The sequence below is a fragment of the Bubalus bubalis genome, chromosome 9 (genome assembly GCF_019923935.1).
Source record: "Bubalus bubalis isolate 160015118507 breed Murrah chromosome 9, NDDB_SH_1, whole genome shotgun sequence".
Classification (NCBI taxonomy): Eukaryota; Metazoa; Chordata; class Mammalia; order Artiodactyla; family Bovidae; genus Bubalus; species Bubalus bubalis.
The window spans coordinates 87,325,797-87,346,334 of NC_059165.1; the positions used below are offsets into that span (position 1 = coordinate 87,325,797).

Consider the following 20,538-nt stretch of genomic DNA (forward strand, 5'->3'; position numbering starts at 1 on the left):
GGAAAGGAAATTAAAGGGACACTTTTACATAGCCCAAGTGAGCCTAAAGAAAACCTTACATTTTATACAAAAACAGTATACAAAAACAGTAAGATAAATTATAAATAATTTTTAAGATACAGGAAAATATAAAGAAAAGAACTATATCATTGGTGTCAGCTCCTAAAGAAGACTTTAGTAACTGTTTTGATGTGTTTCTGTGCATAGATTGTGATTTACATAGTTGTGATCAAACTTTACCTGTAAAATTTTTTGAGCTAATTTTTCTTGGTTTATCATTAGAATAGTTTAAGGTTTTCAAATTACTCTAAGTTTAATAGGCATCTTTAATTCCTATACCATATTTCTTTGAGGATATCCACAAAGATAATTTGGTCATTCCCTTATTATTTAGATTTTTTTCTCTTTTCACAAAGATAAATAAGGATATACCGATATACCAGTTGAATTCATCAGGGGAAATACTGAAAATTTTCTTCATACTCTTGTTCTTGACACTATTATAAGCTGTGCAGTATAATCACTAGTAACCCACTCCAGTGTTTTTGCCTGGAGAATCCCGGGGACGGGGGAGCCTGGTGCGCTGCCGTCTATGGGGTTGCACAGGGTCGGACACGACTGAAGCGACTTAGCAGCAGCAGCAGCATAATCACTAGTAGGTGAAAGTACTTGTAGTGATATACCATTTAATAGTATGACTTTTTATTCTTGCTCATTTGTACAGTGATTAATTTCATCATTAGATTGCCGGGGGCATTTTCTGTCCTTATATATGTCTTATCTTGCTCTATTTTATTATTTATCTATACTCTGTTTTGTGCTTTCTCTATCCATCTATGGAGGAGCACTCTTTACTTGTACCTTTATATTTCCCACTGACTTGTATTCTGAGACTTTGAAAAATTTGAATTTATCAAATTTGACAAGTTTTGACTTGAAATCTCTGTTCAAGATTTTAACAATACTTGGTGCTTACTGAGCTTCCAGTTCTGCCAGAGGCTTAGAAAATCCATCTAGATAATTCTTAATTAGCATGAACCAGAACTTCTATATGTTCTGATGTATGTAGTCAGATTTCCCTATTTTCTTGCATTAAGAGAGAAAAAAGGGAAACTTTTGATATTCATCTCACTTTAGCTTTGTGTTGTTTCATTCAGCCCTTTTTTGGAAAACATCCATCTACAATTACTAGTTTTAAAAAAAACTCTGCTTAAATTTCTTTTTAAAATTTTAATTTTTTCGTAGTCATCTTTGGAAACTTTAGTTTGATCCTATTGTATGTATGTATTAATTCATACACATCATTGGGAAACAAGGAGGAAAAGCAGTATCTCTCTGCTTGTGAAGAGTCTGAAAAGTCATGTGTTTTTGTAAGGATAGTGTTTATGATGCTTTTGAAATGTACATTTTTGTGACATAGAAGGATCTTCATCAAATGGCAGCAAACAGCTCAAATTTGGGGAGATAAAGCTTGTGTCAAAGTCTAATTGCATCTAAATTTAAATTGTATCAGTGGCACCAGCGACATTTCTTGACCTATTCTGAAGGGCAGTGAGTGTCTGTTGCACAGATTGTTAGTTTTAATATGTTCAAATGTGTTTTCGTTACCAATTGGTACCCAGGTGGCAAAGGCAAATCGTCTCTGGAGGCAGAACAAATGGACAAATGTGTTTTTTAGTTCCTTCTACTGGCAGCTAGTTTGATATCCCTAAGGAAATGTTTCTTGACAATAATTGTATGAAAAATACCAACATTTGATTTCCAGATATTTGACAGAATGGAAACTCTTCTGTTTGCCAGGAAAATGACTAATGGACCTTCTAATCTCCATATTTAATAGAGGCTTTAAGAAAAGGCTATAAGGGATATAATACATGAATTGTGTCCCAAATAGTTGGTAAAGTTACTCTAACAGATACTCTGGATTTGTCAAGACCTATTTATGGGTTTTCTTTGAACTTTGGGGTTTTTTTTTTTTTTTGGTTTGTTTTATTTATTTTTCCTCCATTTCTCGAACTCGAGTCTTCTTTGTTCTTTTCTCTTTATTAACATGGAAATTATACATTTAAAAAAATCTCCTAGTAGTTAGTGAAGATAAAATTTAAATATACTAATTTTGGTATCAAGCTAGCTTAAATTTTGAAATTTTGTAAGAGTTCAATAAAATAAATTTAACACATGGAATTAAAATTACTGTCACCAATTCTTGGAGTCTTTTTCTTTTTCCAAGTAAATGTTAATGAGAAGAGTGGCAGGAATAAAAGTAACTACAACAATTGGCAGATCTAGTTATTTTTCTAGCTTTTAAAGTTTATTTTAAAGAGGAAAGGCAAAAATATAGTTCAAATAAGTACCACCCAACTAATGAAGCACATTTGAAAAAATCACAGTGACCTCAAGTCTTCTGTCACTTGATTTTGTTCGACTTTGCTCCTTTTTCTTTCTTTCTATTAGACTTGAAAATACAAATAAATAAGAGACACAAATTGAATGTGACTCAAGATAAAGTCTTTCCATAAATCAGAAATCACATTACATTCTGCAGAACTCCTTCACTGGCTCTATATAATTAACATCTCCCTGTATATGTTAGTTGCTCGGTCATGTCCAACTCTGCAGCCCCATGGACTATAACCCATCAGGCTCCTCTGTCCATAAAATTTTCCAGGCAAGAATATTGGAGTGGGTATCCATTCCCTTGTCCAGGGGATCTTCCCAACCCAGGGATCAAACCCAGGTCTCCTGCACTGAGGGCAGATTCTTTACCAGCTGAGCCACCAGGGAATTCCAACATCTCACTGGAAAGTTCTAGTTTTTATAAGTCTGATAATTTCTTGTGATCAACAGAAGGCTATTAAGTTTGCAGTTCTATTGTATCAGAAATTAGCAGTGAATGGATATTTATTCAGCCAGTTTATAATTATTTAGTTTATTTCTTGTTAGAAATATTATCTGAGTAAACAAATTTTACTGATTTTTCCCAAAATACTTGATAAGATATAAACCTTGAAAGTGGGTTATTCAGAGCTTGTCACCTGGGTGATCTCACAGTTGTTCCTTTTCTACTCTTAGTGTAATATAAAATCCAACAATGGCCATCCTTTGTTTTTAATACCACATCAGGTGACGGTTCTTTGTGGTAAAGAGAGGCCATTAAAAAAAAAAAAAATGAACATCTCAAGATACTGTACTAATTCCACATGATGAATATTCACTGCATTTGCTATTTAGACGTCTCAGAGGGTTTTCAGATTCATTTCATGTAACGTAGGGAGACTAGCAAACAACATCATTCAGCTTGGAGAAAACACTGATTAAAATAACAAAAATGAAAGACAAGCCAAAAAAGGGGACAAGAAGGGTAATGCTTTCTCACAAACTTGTTTTGGAAATTTCTACAAAAACATTCTGACTATTAGTCAGCATAGCAATGTTTTTCAGATTTTTTTGGATCCTTATATATTTACCCAATAAAATCATGCTTTTATTTTTAAAAATTGGTACATGATGATAGACTTGTACTTAAAACAGGAAGAGTAATTTCCTGGTGTCCATGCTCATTCACATTTTGTTACAGACATTTATAATTATCAGGGAAGTACAAGGTAAATGAATGTGACTTAAAAAATGGTAAGTTCTGTAGAACTATACTTGGACATTTTGAAAATATGCATTAATTGGTAGGAATGCCAAACTGATAGAAATATGGAATCAATGCAAAAAAGTAAACACAATTGTGTTAGAGCTGCTTAAAAATTCATTGCAAATGTTAGAAATGTTAAGTTTATTTTCAGTCAGTCTACAAATATTCTCTGAATATGTAGAAAGATCTTGGCACTGTGCATGCATTAGGACTAGAGAAACGAATAAGTTATGGCTTCTGTTCTTCAAGAGTTCAGTATAAATGTAGGGAAATATCAATCTCACTTAGTCTAAGTTGGAAATTTGTTACCACACTTTTAAAGACTCTTTCCTTTCAGTTCAGTTCAGTTCAGTTGCTAAGTCATGTCCAACTCTTTGCGACCCCATGAATCGTAGTACGCCAGGCCTCCCTGTCCATCACCAACTCCCAGAGTTTACCCAAACTCAGGTCCATTGAGTCGGTGATGCCATCCAGCCATCTCATCCTCTGTCATCCCCTTTTCCTCCTGCCCCCAATCCCTCCCAGCATCAGGGTCTTTTCCAATGAGTCAACTCTTTGCATGAGGTGGCCAAAGTATTGGAGCTTCAGCTTTAGCATCAGTCCTTCCAATGAACATCAGGGACTGAACTCCTTTAGAATGGACTGGTTGATTCTCCTTGCAGTCCAAGGGACTCTCAAGAGTCTTCTCCAACACCACAGTTCAAAAGCATCAATTTTTCGGCTCTCAGCTTTCTTTCCAACTTTCACATCCATACATGACCATTACATGTATTTTCCCATCAATTTTCTGTTAACATCTTTGTAGCTTTTTAATTAAAGAGTGTTTCTGGGCAGCATTTAGTTGAGTGTCACCCTTCTATACAAACTGACTGTCCTTCCTTTATAATTAAAAAGGGCTTCCCTGATGGCTTAAGTGGTAAAGAATCCACCTGCAATGCTGAAGACCCAGGAGATGCAGGTTTGATTCCTGGGTCAGGAAAATTCCCTGGAGGAGGAAATGGCAACCTACTCCAGTATTCTTGCTTGGGAAATCTCATGGACAGAGGAGCCTGGTGGGCTACCGTCCACGGTTATTGGAGTGATTAGACTATTCCCATTTACTATGATTACTGGTATGTTTTGATTTCGGAGAAGGCAATGGCACCCCACTCCAGTACTCTTGCCTGGAAAATCCCGTGGATGGAGGAGCCTCGAAGGCTGCAGTCCATGGGGTCACTGAGAGTTGGACACGACTGAGCGACTTCACTTTCACTTTTCACTTTCGTGCATTGGAGAAGGAAATGGCAACCCACTCCAGTGTTCTTGCCTGGAGAATCCCAGGGACGGGGGAGCCTGGTGGGCTGCTGTCTATGGGGTCACACAGAGTCGGACATGACTGAAGTGACTTAGCATAGCATAGCATAGCATGTTTTGATTTAAATCTATCATCATGCTATAAATTTCATATTTCCCTTCTGTTCTTGTTCCTTTTTGTTCTTCATTGTCTTCTTTGAATTGCTTATTTTTTATTCTATTTATCTCCTTTCTTTTCTTACTACAACTTTTTGGGATTATGCTAGTGGTTCTTTTGAGGTTATATGATATACATAGTTAATATATCACCATCAGCCTTTAATTGGTATTACGCCACTTCAGAGATAATATAAGGACCTTGCAGTTAGATATGTTCATTTCTCCTTGCCTGATTTTGCACTGTCATTGCTATATATTTTATTTCTTCCTGTATTAGTGCATTGTTATTGCTTTTGCTTTAAATTCTCAATTATCTTTCAAAAATATTTAAATAATAATAAAAATAAATTTTACTTAAATCTTGAAGATACCATTTCCAGTGTTCATTCTTACTTTGTATAGATTTGTATTTCCATCGGATACCATTTTCCTTCTGTCTGAAGAGCATCCTTAAACATTTCTTGAAGTGCAGCTCTGTTGGTAATAATTCTTTTAGATTTTGTATAATGAAAAAGCTTAGTCTTCCTTAGTTTTAAAAAATATGTGCTAGAAATAAAAGTCTAGATTGAAATCTTCCCCCCACCCCTCACCTCAACCACCCCAGTACTTAAAGATGTTGCTCTTCTTATTTGCATTGTGTCCAGTGAGAAATACACTGTCATCTGTATTTATTTTCATGTGTACATTTTGTATTTTTTTCCTCTGGTTGATTTTAAGGTTATTTCAATACCACTAGTTCTAACTAATTTGATTAATATGTGCCTTGATGTAGTTTTGTCTTTTGTGATTGCAGTTATTTGAGCTCTATGGGTCTGTGAGGGTTGTAATTTTCATCAAATTGGAAAATTTTTCAGCCATTATTTATTCAACTATAGGTCTTTTCTCCTCTTCAACTACATGTTATTTCTCATCTTTTCTTCATGAACCGTGTATATTAAGCAACTTGAAGTTGTTTATGTAACTCATGCACTGTTACAATTTTTTTTAAGTCATTTTCTTCATGTGTTTCATTTTGTAGTTTTCTCTTGGTTTTCAAGTTCATGAATCTTATTTGGCTTCAATATCTGATCTGCCATTAATCGCAGTGTGTTTATTTTTGACATTATTTTCATTCTAAAAGAACAATTTGGGTCTTTTTTTCTATATCCTCCTCTTTCCCCTAGTTTTTTGAAAATGTGAATTACAGTTATAAAACTATTTTAATGTCCTTGTTTACTAGTTCTGTCATCTTTATTATTCTGTCATTTCTTTTGATTGATTTTTCTCCTTATTATGGGCCTTTTTTCTTTCTTCCTTGCCTCTCTGGTAATTTCTTACTGGAAAGTGGGAGTGAAAGTCACTCAGTCGTGTCTGACTCTTTGCAACCCCATGGACTATACAGTCCATGGAATTCTCCAGACCAGAATACTGGAGTGGGTAGCCTTTCCCTTCTCCAGGGGATTTTCCCAACCCAGGAATCAAACCCAGGTCTCCCACATTGCAGGCAGATTCTTTACCAGCTGAGCCACAAGGGAAGCCCCTTCTTACTGGATGCGAGATAAATTTTATCTTATTTAGTGCTGCATATTTTTGTATTTCGAAGAAGGCCATGGCACCCCACTTCAGTACTCTTGCCTGGAAAATCCCATGGACGGAGGAGCCTGGTAGGCTGCAGTCCAGGGGGTTGCTAAGAGTCGGACACGACCGAGCGACTGGCCTTCCCCTTTTCCCTTTCACGCCTCGGAGAAGGAAATGGGAACCCACCGCAGTGTTCCTGCCTGGAGAACCCCAGGGACGGGGGTGCCCGGCGGGCTACCGTCTACGGGGTCGCACAGAGTCAGACAACTGAAGTGACTTAGCAGCATTTTTGTATTTTGTTTATTTTTGTTTGTTAAGTTTATCACTTTGTCTGGAATAAGCTCAGTACTTACTCTCCCTACTTTTTTCCTGGTGATTCTTTTCTTTGTCTTCAGACAGTTTCTCCGCACAAATATGCTGATCAGTCCTCAGCTAAAGACTTGAGGGGAACCTCTGCAGGTCTTCAGAGTCTTTTGTTAGTGCTGTCCTCTTGTTTCTGGGATACTGCCCTATATATACAGTTTCTAGGATTCCCTGGACTCACAGCTGTGTCTTCTCACCTTGGGGAACCAAGATCTAACTGAATGCCTAATCTGCCTTACTTGTGATTGTTGGAAAAGAAATTTCCATTGTCAGTCTACCTTTTATAAGTACATGTGACCATTTCATAAAAATAAATTTATAATTAAATACTTTCAGAAATAAGTAAATTTTACTTGACCCAGAAGTAGAAAACCACTGTAAGTTCTAGTTCAAGGTAGAGACATGAAGAAAATATTATCGGTTTAGTACGAAAGCAAGTTCCCGTTCATTTCAGTTCAGTTCAGTCGCTCAGTCAAGTCCGACTTTTTGCAACCCCATGGACTGCAACATGCCAGGCTCCCTGTTCATCACCAACACCCAGAGTTTACCCAAACTCATGTCCATTGAGTTGGTGATGCCATCCAACCATCTCATCCTCTGTCATCCCCTTCTCCTCTGGCCCTCAATTTTTCCCAGCATCAGGGTCTTTTCCAATGAGTCAGTTCTTTGCATCAGGTGGCCTAAGTATTGGAGTTTCAGCTTTAACATCACTCCTTCAAGTGAACACTCAGGACTGATGTCCTTCAGAATGGACTGGTTGGGTCTCCTTGCACACCAAGGGACTCTCAAGAGTCTTCTCCAACACCAGTTGAAAACCATCAATTATTCAGTGCTCAGCTTTCTTTATAGTCCAACTCTCACATCCGTACATGACCACTGGAAAAACAGCCTTGACTAGACAGACCTTTGTTGGCAAAGTAATCTCTGCTTTTTAATATGCTATCTAGGTTGGTCATAGCTTTTCTTCCAAGGAGCAAACATCTTTTAATTTCATGGCTGCAGTCACCATCTGCAGTGATTTTGGAGCCCCAAAAAATAAAGTCTGACACTGTTTCCACTGTTGCCCCATCTATTTGCCATGAAGTGATGGGACCGGATGCCATGATCTTAAGTTTTCTGAATGTTGAGCTTTAAGCCAACATTTTCACTCTCCTCTTTCACTTTCATCAAGAGGCTCTTTAGTTCTTCTTCACTTTTTGTCATAAGGGTGGTGTCATCTGCATATCTGAGTTTATTGATATTTCTCTTGGCAATCTCGATTCCAGCTTGTGGTTTATCCAGCCTGGTGTTTCTCATGATGTACTCTGCATATAAGTTAAATAAGCAGGGTGACAATATATAGCCTCGACGTGCTCCTTTTCCTATTTGGAACCAGTCTGTTGTTCTATGTCCATTTCTACCTGTTGCTTCCTGACCTGAATACAGGTTTCTCAAGAGGCAGGTCAGGTGGTCTGGTATTCCCATCTCTTTCAGAATTTTCCACAGATTGTTATGATCCACATATTCAAAGGCTTTGGCATAGTCAATAAAGCAGAAATAGATGTTTCTCTGGAAGTCTCTTGCTTTTTCAATGATCCAGTGGATGTTGGCAATTTGATCTCTGGTTCCTCTGCCTTTTCTAAAATCAGCTTGAACATCTGGACATTGATGGTTCACGTACTGTTGAAGCCTGGCTTGGAGAATTTTGAGCATTACTTTACTAGCATGTGAGAAGAGTGCAATTCTGTGGTAGTTTGAGCATTCTTTGACATTGCCTTTCTTTGAGATTGGAATCAAAACTGACCTTTTCCAGTCCTGTGGCCACTGCTGAGTTTTCCAGGTTTGCTGGCATATTGAGTGCAGCACTTTCACAGCATCTTCTTTCAGGATTTGAAATAGCTCAACTGGAATTCCATCACCTCTTTAGTTCCCATTAGTCATGATGAAAATGCGCCTACCCATAACAAATTCTGAAGACATAAAATTGTACTACTTTTGCTCAAGGGAGATTCTGGTATACAGTATTTAAATATAATTTTTTTTATAGTGAATATTTTAAATGATTGAGTTTGAATATTTCTTTTATGATATATATATCTGAAATAGCTTTCTAAAATGTTATAACAATATATGGTGAAAATCATTTTACTGCCATGGCCAAATTCATTTCATTAATAATTTCAAGTAAATAATTTCATATAAATGTGTTGGGAATATAAATTGCCATTAGGTATGTTGAAAACACATCTGTCCCATAACAAAAGAGTGTTTTGTAAGATTTTATTAGTCAGCCTCTACTATATTTTGGCCCTGTTCTAACTGCTCAACATAAAGCAGTGAGCAGGAAAGAGAATGTGCTTCCATAGACAGCTTGCATTACAGGGATAAAGAAGTATCCAAAAAAGAAACAAAAAATATAATTCATTGTTAGGGATTGTATTTTTACTTTCTTAGAGAGTGAATGTCACATATAAGAAATTTCAAGGACATGGTTCATAATAGTGATTATGTAATTTATTTTCTAAACTAGGGCATTTTAGAGAATAAAAAAAGATGCTAAAATAATTTATGTAAGTAAAATTTAATGAAATATAGCTGATTTATGATATTGTTAGTTTCTGGTGTACAACCTAGTGATTCAACAGTTTTATAGATTTTGCTCCATTTAATTACTGTAAAATATTCGCTATATCCCCTGTGCTGTAAAATATGGCCTGATAGCTTATATATTTTATTCTTAGTGGTTTATAGATCTTAATTCCTTACCCCTATATTGCCCTCCCCAGTTCCTCTCCTCTCAGGTAGCCACTAGTTTGTTCTTTATATCTGTGAGCCTATTTCTGATTTGTTATATTCATTCATTTTTTTTTTGATTCCACATATAAGTGATAACATACGGTATTTGTCTTTATCTGTCTGACTTATTTCTCTAAGCATAACACCCACTAAGTCCATCTGTGTTGTTTCAAATGGAAAGATTTCGTTCTCTTTATGGCTAATATTCTATTGTGTGTGTCTATATTTATACCACATCTTTATCCATTCATCCATGGACACATCGGTGGCTTCCGTATCTTGACTATAGTAAATAATGCTACTGTGAACATTAGAGTGCATGTGTCTTTTCAAAATGTTTTCATTTTCTTCAGATAAATACTAAGGAGTGGAATTGTTGGATTATATGGGAGTTCTACTTTTAGTTTTTTTGAGGAGTCTCCATAAGTTTTCTATATTGGCTGCACCAATTTACACCCCACCAACAGTGTTCTGGGTTTCCCTTTTCTCCACATCCTTGCCAGTATTGGTTATTTGTAGACATTTTGATGATAGCCATTCTGACAGGTATGAGGTGTTACCTCATTTTTCTTTTGATTTGCATTTCTCTGATGATTAGTGATGTTGAGCATGGTTTCATGTGCCTGTTGGCCATCTGTATGTCTTCTTTGGAAAAACGTCTATTCAGGTCTTCTGCCCATTCTTTAACCAGGGTTTTTTTTTTTTTTTTTAATTTTGACTTGATTTATGTATTTTGGATATTAACCCCTTATTGGTCATATCATTCACAAATATTTTTCTTTCAGTATATATTTTTTGGGTATGGGGAGTGGCTTTCTTTGCTGTGCAAAGGCTTATAAGTGTAATTAGTTCTCATTTGTTTACTTTTTCTTATGTTTCCTTTGCCTTAGAAGGTAGATCTAGAAATTATTGCTGCAATTTATGTCAAAGAGTGCTCTGCCTAAGTTTTCTTCTATGGGTTTTATTGTTTCTGATCTTATATTTAAGTCTTTAATCCATTCTGAGTTAATTTTTTTTATATAATGTGAGAAAATGTGCTTATTCATTCTTTTACATGTAGTTGTTCAGTTTTCAGAGCAACATTCATTGAAGAGACTATTTTTCCTCTACTGTGTATCCTTACTTTTTTATCATAATTTACCTGAGTGTGTGGGTTTACTTATGGATTTTTCCATTGATCTATATGCCTGGTTTTGTGCCAGCACCATATGGTTCTGTTTACTGTAGTTTTGTAGCATGGTCTAAAGTCAGGTAGCAATGATAATTCCAGCTTTATTCTTTGGTTATTATAGGTCTTTTGTGGTTCCATATAAATTTTAGGGATGTATGTTTTAGTTCTGTGAAAACTGTCATGAGTATTTTGATAGAGATTACATTAAATCTATAGATTTCTTTTGGTAGTATGGCAATTTTAGCAGTACTTCCAATTCATAAATATGAATTATCTTTCCATTTTTTTGTATCATCTTCGGTTTCCTTCATCAGTGTTATAAAGTCTTTGGAATATAGGTCTTTCTCTTATTGTTTAAGTTTATTAAGTATTTTATAATTTTTTATGTGATTTTAAATGGGATGGTTTTCTTGCTTTCTCTTTCATTGTTAGCACTATAAAAAGCAACATATTTCTGAATATTAGACTTGTATCCTCCACCAGGGCTTCCCTGGTGGCTCAAAGGTTAAAGTGTCTGCCTCCAATGTGGGAGACCTGGGTTCAATCCCTGGGTTGGGTAGATACCCTGGAGAAGGAAATGGTAATCCACGCTCATATTCTTGAATGGAGAATCCCATAGATGGGGAAGCCTGGTAGGCTACAGTCCATGGGGTCACAAAGGGTCGGACACAACTGAGCGACTTCACCATCACCATCCTCCACCTTTACTGAATTCAATTTATTCTAATAATTTTTTGGTGGAGATTTTAGGGTTTTCTCTTTCTAGTATCATGTCAGCAATGACAGTTTTACTTCTTTTTTTTTTTCTAATTTGAATACCTTTTCTTTCTCATGTCTGATTGCTGTGACTGAGACTTCCAGTGTTATGTAAGATAGAAGTGGTGACAGTGTGCATCCTTCTTCATGATTTGAGAAGAAGAAATTTCAACTTTCTCCATTGAGTATATTATCTGTGCCATAAAATACCTTTATTATATTGAGATGTTCTCTTTCTTTCAACTTTGATAAGAGTTTTAATCATGAATGGATGTTGAATTAATTGGATGCCTTTTCTGCATCTGTTGAGATAATCCTGTGATCTTATCCTTTCTTTTGTTGGTGTGGTGTATCACATTGGTTGATCTGTAGGTATTGAACCATCCTTGCCTCCCTGGAATACAGCTCACTAGATCATGGTGTATGATCCTTTTTGTATATTGTCAATTTGGCTTGCTGATATTTTGATGAGGATTTTGACATCAATATTTAATAGAAATATTGGCAAGTAATTTTCCTTTTTTGTAATTTTGTTGTCTGGTTTTGGTATCAGGGTAATGTTGGCTTCATAAAATAAATTTGGGGGTGTTCCATCCTCTTCAATTTTTTGGAATTGCTTGAGAAAAGGAAAAATTTAATTTTTAAATATTTACTTATTGACTACAAAATTAGTTTTATTATATGTGTGAATCTATAAGATACTTTTTCTCAACAATTATTTTTAAATATAATTTTCTTAAAATGAAACTAACATGCGTTTAAGTCCATGAAACCATTTTTAAAAATCATTAATTATCCAACATTAAAAACAGCATAATTTAAATACTTATTCTTGACACATATTCATCTACTTTAATTAGTTTGAAAACTTTATTAGTCTCTAATAGTAGGTCACTGTTATTCAGCTGGTCTTATTTTTCCAGATAATACAAATACTTTAAAAGTTTAATTTTATTGTTAGTAGTTTTGAAGATATTTGACATTTTTAATGAGCTCTTCTTTGAATACCATACTACTTTTAATGGAGAAAATATTCTCTCTGTATATGGTTTTTTGTTTAACATCCAAGCAATATTTTTTTCTAAATGGCTGATATTCTCAATTTTTATTATTTCCATATTAAAATTTACATATATTTTAACCCATGTATTTTTCCCAGTACTGCATTTTTTGCTTCCTTTAGAATATCTTTTTTCAATAAAAAAATGTTTTTCAAGACTACTCTCATAAATTCTATTTATAATCCTTCTGAAATTTTACCAAATGCATATGCAAATCATAGGCCTTCTCATGTAAATTTTTCCAATTAAAAATAGAAATTCTGTTAAAAGATTCTTCCAACAAGTCAAGATATCACATAAAATACAGTTATAAGAATTTCAGAATTCAGTCTTATAAACTACATGATATTTCATCAGTCTTTTCACTTCCTCACTTATTCCTGTATAAATAATTTTTATTTTCTGATTTGCAAGTCTGTCAATAAGTGTTGATAGGAATCAAAATAATGGCTGAGTGTTAAGTAAAGGAGTGAACAGGAGTATTTCTGTAGTTTGTATCTCATTGGAATAATCATTATAGAAATGAATCCTTTTATCAAAACTCATCAGTGGACACTTAAGATCTGTGTATTTTTCTCCATGTAAATTTTACCATGATCAAAAAATTCAACCAAAAAAAACCACTCTGAACTATGTGCTCATATGAGAAAAGTTTAGAAAACACACCAGAATAATTTGTATAGCCTAATATATCTTATAGAGATTAAAAATACATCACCTTAAAATAAGAATACATGTTTTATAAACACAAACTGGACATGGAACAACAGACTGGTTCCAAATAGGAAAAGGAGTATGTCGAGGCTGTATATTGTCACCCTGCTTATTTAACTTATATGCAGAGTACATCATGAGAAATGCCGGGCTGGATGAAGCACAACCTGGAATCAAGATTGCTGGGAGAAATATCAATAACCTCAGATATGCGGATGACACCACCCTTATGGCAAAAAATGAAGAAGAACTAAAGAACCTCTTGATGAAAGTGAAAGAGGAGAGTGAAAAAGTTGGCTTAAAGCTCAACATTCAGAAAACGAAGATCATGGCCTCCACTCCCATCACTTCAGGGCAAATAGATGGGAAAACAGTGGAAACAGTGGCAGACTTTAGTTTTTTGGGCTCCAAAATCACTGCAGATAGTCACTGCAGCCATGAAATTAAAAGACGCTTGCTCCTTGGAAGAAAAGCTATGACCAACCTAGACAGCATATTCAAAAGCAAAGACGTTACTTTGCCAGTAAAGGTCCATCTAGTCAAGGCTATGGATTTTCCAGTAGTCATGTATGGATGTGAGAGTTGGACTATAAAGAAAGCTGAGCTGAATAATTGATGCTTTTGAACTGTGGTGTTGGAGAAGACTCTTGAGAGTCCCTTGGTCTGCAAGGAGACCCAACCAGTCCATCCTAAAGGAGATCAGTCCTGAGTGTTCATTGGAAGGAATGATGTTAAAGCTGAAACTCCAGTTTTAGGCCACCTGATGCGAAGAACTGACTCATTGGAAAAGACCCTGATGCTGGGAAAGATAGAGGGCAGGAGAAGAAGGGGATGACAGAGGATGAAATGGTTGGATGGCATCACTGATTCAATGGACATGAGTTTGAGTAAACTCCAGGAGTTGGTGATGGACAGGGAGGCCTGGCATTCTGGGGTCATGGGGTCACAAAGAGTTGGACACGACTGAACAACTGAACTGAACAAGAAAAACACAACACTCAATGGTATAGAATGCTTGCTTGGTTGGGCGGTTTGGGTTGGAATGACTTACAGGGGAAAGCAATTAAACAATTGAAATAGAAGTTTTCTTACATTTTGCTTAAGATACAACCTTCTGTACAGAAGTCCAATGTTTAAAGAAAATGTTATTAAAATTTTATGAACAATTTTTTTTAATTTTATTTTATTTTTAAACTTTACATAATTGTATTAGTTTTGCCAAATATCAAAATGAATGCGCCACAGGTATACATGTGAACATATTGAGAATTTGTTATTCCAGTCTACTTGAGAGTAAAATTTCATGAAACTTGGAGTGTGAACATTCTTCTCAATGTAATCAAAAGTCATAGTAGATCAATAGAATAACTCTTAGAAGATTCTAAAATACAAAAGACTAATCTTTTTTAGTAAGAAAACAGAATGAGGAAAAATCTGTCAAACTATAACATGGAAGTGTGGAATATCTAAATGACAGTTTTGTTTAAGCTTTCAGGCACTATTGAAGCACATTTCAACCTTATGTGTTGATCCAGGCAGAGACCTTTGAAGTAAATTGTTTACATTGATTTGCAATCCAATAAGCCTTTGTAGTAAGCTATCCTCTTTGAATTTACAACCTTGCTTAATTCAGCAGAAAATTGTTCTGCCTGTTTCAGAGACCCATGTAGATGACTTGAGCACAATTAAAAGAATTAAATTTGTGATGTTGGTGAAGGAAGGCCTGAGAATCCCTTTGATGACTAGCCGGACACATAGAGCAGTCGTTGCTTATGAAGAACTGAGTCTGACTGAAGGAGTTGAGAGGTCAGAAAGTATTTACCTCAGCACCTGACGCAGGATAGGCAGCCAAACTCTCATTCCTGTAAAACAGCAGCAAGGAAGCTTACCTCCACAAAAACTCATCTCGAGTGAATGGATACAGAACTTAGATTCTTCTGGTGTTTAGGCACTTCTTAAGTGGCAATTTATGTACTTTCAAAAGATCCATTATGTCAGAGTAGCTTATAGCATGTAGAATTTAAAAAGGGTTCCAAGCAATATCCTAAGAATACCTAGAAGATAAGAAGCACAGCTTTTATGAAACCAAATGTGCTACTGGAAACATTTTTTAAGAGTATTAAAATTTTCTTCAAATTTACCCTCCAAAAGATATGAAAGTGAAAATTGTTCAGTCATGTCTGACTCTTTGCGACCCCAAGGACAATACAGACCATGGAATTCTTCAGGCTAGCATACTGAAAAGGGTAGCCTTTGCCTTCTCCAGGAGATCTTTCCAACCCAGGGATCAAACCCAGGTCTCCCGCATTGCAGGCAGATTCTTTACTAGCTGAGCCACCAGAGAAGCTCAACCTTTTAGTATTTCAAGATTAAGAAAATATACAAGGTCCTTCTTTTATCATTCCTGCAGTCCTTGGTGTACTTTTCATTCTTTTCATTCTGAAAAGTCATACTGAGAACCTTCTATGTACTAAAAGAAAGGCAGTTTGTAGAGAGGTGAATATGCCCACTCAGCAGCAGACAGCCCTGAGTCTAAACTCCAGGACTTCCATTTACTAACCTCTTAAATAGGAATACTAACAATAGTTGCCTCATAATGGTTGTTATGAGGGTTAATAAATCAATGTATGGAAAGTACTTAGAATCTGGCATGTGACAAACACTGAATAAATGTTAACTATTATTAGTATTTTGTTATTAATTCACAAATTTTCCACAATTCTAGAATGTAAGAGCAAAGCAAAGAATCTTTGATTTTTTAAGCAGGTACATACTTGAGTTTATCCACTGGAATTTCCTTCAAATGTAAGAGATTCGGGAATTGGGAGAATAGGTAAATCTTCTGCTTTTTAACTTACAAAATTTCAGCCTAAAAAAAATAACTGGTTTTTATCAGGTGATGTCAATCCTTGATGCCATCACTTTCAAGGCTTTTCTTTTTGTTTTTTTGTCCCATCAAGAACATTTACTTATCTGACAAAGATATTATCTGACAAAGATAATTTCTACCTTCTTGTAAGTTAGATCCTTTGAAACTGTTGCTCCCTGACAAAGAGACCAATCATCGTCCACCAAACTTGACAAGGGTAATGTGATCTATGGCGAAGCAGCCAATGTATTAGCTGAATGTTAAAAAAATAAATTAATAAACGCTAAGTGGTAGCATATTCAAAAGCAGAGACATTACTTTGCCAACTAAGGTCCGTCTAGTCAAGGCTATGGTTTTTCTAGTGGTCATGTATGGATGTGAGGGTTGGACTGTGAAGAAAGCTGAGCACCGAAGAATTGATGCATTTAAACTGTGGTGTTGGAGAAGACTCTTGAGAGTCCCTTGGACTGCAAGGAGATCCAACCAGTCCATCCTAAAGGACATCAGTCCTAGGTGCTCATTGGAAGGACTGATGCTGAAGCTGAAACTCCAATACTTTGGCCACCTCATGCGAAGAGTTGACTCATTGGAAAAGACCCTAATGCTGGGAGGGATTTGGGACAGGAGGAAAAGGGGAAGACAGAGGATGAGATGGCTGGATGGCATCACCAACTCGATGGACATGAGTTTGGGTAAGCTCTGGGAGTTGGTGATGGACAGGGAGGCCTGGCTTGCTGCGATTCATGGGGTCGCAAAGAGTCGGACACGACTGAGTGACTGAACTGAACTGAAGTGATCTTTTATGTGGGAGTTAATATATAAATAGTGGATGATAAAGGTGTATTTACTCTGAGACCAGAAGGTGGCATCAGGTAAACCTGAGGCTGTCTGCAGTATGGCCTATAGTTCAACAACAAACTGGCACAAGAATACAAAAACCCCTAAACAATCTGATTTTATTTTATTTTATTTATTTATTTATTTTTACTTTACAATATTGTATTGGTTTTGCCATACATCAACATGCATCCGCCACGGGTGTACACGTGTTCCTCATCCTGAACCCCCCTCCCACCTCCCTCCCCATACTATCACTCTGGGTCATCCCAGTGCACCAGCCCCAAGCTTCCTGTATCCTGCATCGTACCTGGATTGGTGATTCATTTCTTATATGATATTATACATGTTTTAATGCCATTCTCCCAAATCATCCCCGCCTCCCTCTCCCACAGAGTCCAAAAGACTGTCCTATACATCTGTGTCTCTTTTGCTGTCTTGCATACAGGGTTATTGTTACCATCTTTCTAAATTCCATATATATGCATTAGCATACTGTATTGGTGTTTTTCTTTCTGGCTTACTTCACTCTGTATAATAGGCTCCAGTTTCATCCACCTCATTAGAACTGATTCAAGTGTATTCTTTTTAATGGCTGAGTAATACTCCATTGTGTATACGTACCGAGCTTTCTTATCCATTCATCTGCTGATGGACATCTAAGTTGCTTCCATGTCCTGGCTATTATAAACAGTGCTGCGATGAACATTGGGGTACACGTGTCTCTTTCAATTCTGGTTTCATTGGTGTATATGCCCAGCAGTGGGATTGCTGGATCATAAGGCAGTTCTATTTCCAGTTTTTTAAGGAATCTCCACACTGTTCTCCATAGTGGCTGTACTAGTTTGCATTCCCACCAACAGTATAAGAGGGTTCCCTTTTCTCCACACCCTCTCCAGCATTTATTGCTTGTAGACTTTTGGATCGCAGCCCTTCTGACTGGTGTGAAATGGTACCTCATAGTGGTTTTGATTTGCATTTCTCTGATAATGAGTGATGTTGAGCATCTTTTTCATGTGTTTGTTAGCCATCTGTATGTCTTCTTTGGAGAAATGTTTATTTAGTTCTTTGGCCCATTTTTTGATTGGGTCATTTATTTTTCTGGAATTGAGCTGCAGGAATTGCTTGTATATTTTTGAGATTAGTTGTTTGTCAGTTGCTTCATTTGCTATTATTTTCTCCCATTCTGAAGGCTGTCTTTTCACCTTGCTTATAGTTTCCTTTGTTGTGCAGAAGCTTTTAATTTTAATTAGATCCCATTTGTTTATTTTTGCTTTTATTTCCAATATTCTGGGAGGTGGATCATAGAGGATCCTGCTGTGAACTGAATAGACTTTTTTCCAAAGAAGAAATACAGTAGGCCAACAGATACATGAAAAGGTGCGCAACATTACAAATCATCAAGGAAATGCAAATTAAATCCACAGTGAGCTATCACCTCCCACTTGTTAGACTGGCACATTTGTTGTCACAAAAGCAAGAAATAAGAAGTGCTGGGGAGGATGTGGAAGAAAAGGGACTAACTCTTGTGCCCTCTTGGTGGGAATGCAGATTGGTGCAGCCCATGGATAGCAATATAGAATATCCTCAAAAACTAAAATAGAACGAAATAACTAAATGGCAGTTCCACTTGTGGGTATATGTCAAAAGATTTGAAAACAGAATATCAAGCAAATACCTGCACTCCATACTCATTGTGGCATGATTATTCACAACCACCTGATGCTCTGCAGTCCCCTGTGCTGTATTACACAAGGAGTAATTTTCTACATTAACTGTGCTTTTCACTGGGATGAAGTTCGGGGCAGATTAGCTCTCTTTCACCCTCACAGTTTGTCATTTTGTGTTGCCATTACGCAGAAGCCAACATGACCTTTTAGGTTGGTAACTGGGGACAAGGATAAAATCTGCATGCCAATTGCTAAGGAACATAAAATACTCAGATGATGCCTGGATTCAAAGTTCTAGCTAATAAAAATTCTGGTTTTGGTTGTTAGGTAGCAGAGTTTGTAAGAGCAAAATTGATAGAGAACCAATACATTTCAGGAGTTGGATTGTCAGAGAAATCTGAGGCAGGCATCCAAGGCCTCTGATTGCTCAATACCTCTGCTGTTTTTTAGGCCATAAACCAGGCAGCAACAACATCTGGACTGCTGAACTGGCATGGTCACCAGCAGTGGTAGTCTTTATAGTATACCTCTCTCTAGTATCAGAAAGAGATATTACAGTAAGCAGAGCAAGAGGCAGCCAGTTAGGCAGAATAAGTAACTTGTACTACTTCCAGAGTAGGAAACCTCTGCTTCTGGGGCCCATCTGGATATGATGTAAATCCTGGACCCAAATCACTACTACCAGGACCTATTCCTTCATTTCTAAATGAGAACTTCTCAATCTTTCCTCCCATTGTGGTTTGAATTAACGGGATCCTAAGAAACCATTTATGAATCTGTTCAATTAGAGATCCTGAATTTGGAACTGGGGAGAAGGCAATGGCACCCCACTCCAGTACTCTTGCCTGGAAAATCCCATGGATGGAGGAGCCTGGTAGGCTGCAGTCCATGGGGTCGCTGAGGATCGGACACGACTGAGCGACTTCACTTTCACTTTTCACTTTCATGCATTGGAGAAGGCAATGGCAACCCACTCCGGTGTTCTTGCCTGGAGAATCCCAGGGACCAGGGAGCCTAGTGGGCTGCCGTGTATGGAGTCGCACAGAGTCGGACACAACTGAAGTGACTTAGCAGCAGCAGAGGAACATGTGTTATTGGATAATAACTAATACAACTGGATAGAGAAACTGGTTGTTACCCTTTGATGGGGGAATAACTGTACTTTCATTTATACATTGAAGTTAGTTGGGACATTTTTGAAATTAGAGGTATGCCTGTAAGGTTCAAGGAGGAAAGAGAAATTGAAAAGACACGATTTAGACAGTTCAACATCTCCAGAAACAATCAGAACCCACACACAAATTAAGAAAATGGAATCAAAATCATATCAGTTCTTTCTCATATCATACATCAGTGGAATTCAAATTTAAATTCCATTAGAGATTACAATGAAACTTGACCAGCTGATTTTAAAAATGAAAATAGTAAACTGTGTAAGAATGCCAAATTTTTCGCCATTAAAAAAGTTAATAGCTTTATTTAAATATATTGACATATGTTAAATTGCAAATTTGAAGTGCATATTTTGATACATTTTGACATAGGTACATACCTGTGAAATAACCACCATCAAGACAATGAACATATTCATCATCCACAAATGTTTCTTCCTTTCTGTAGCTTTGTCTCCCTCCCAAACCTCCCTGCCCCTTGCTAAGTATAGATTACTA

The 20,538-nt window shown here is 36.5% G+C and overlaps 1 pseudogene; it reads right to left on the reverse strand.

The window, feature by feature from the left end:
- LOC102416258 overlaps nucleotides 1–20,538 on the reverse strand; it is a 42,519-nt pseudogene that overhangs the window by 19,684 nt on the left and 2,297 nt on the right.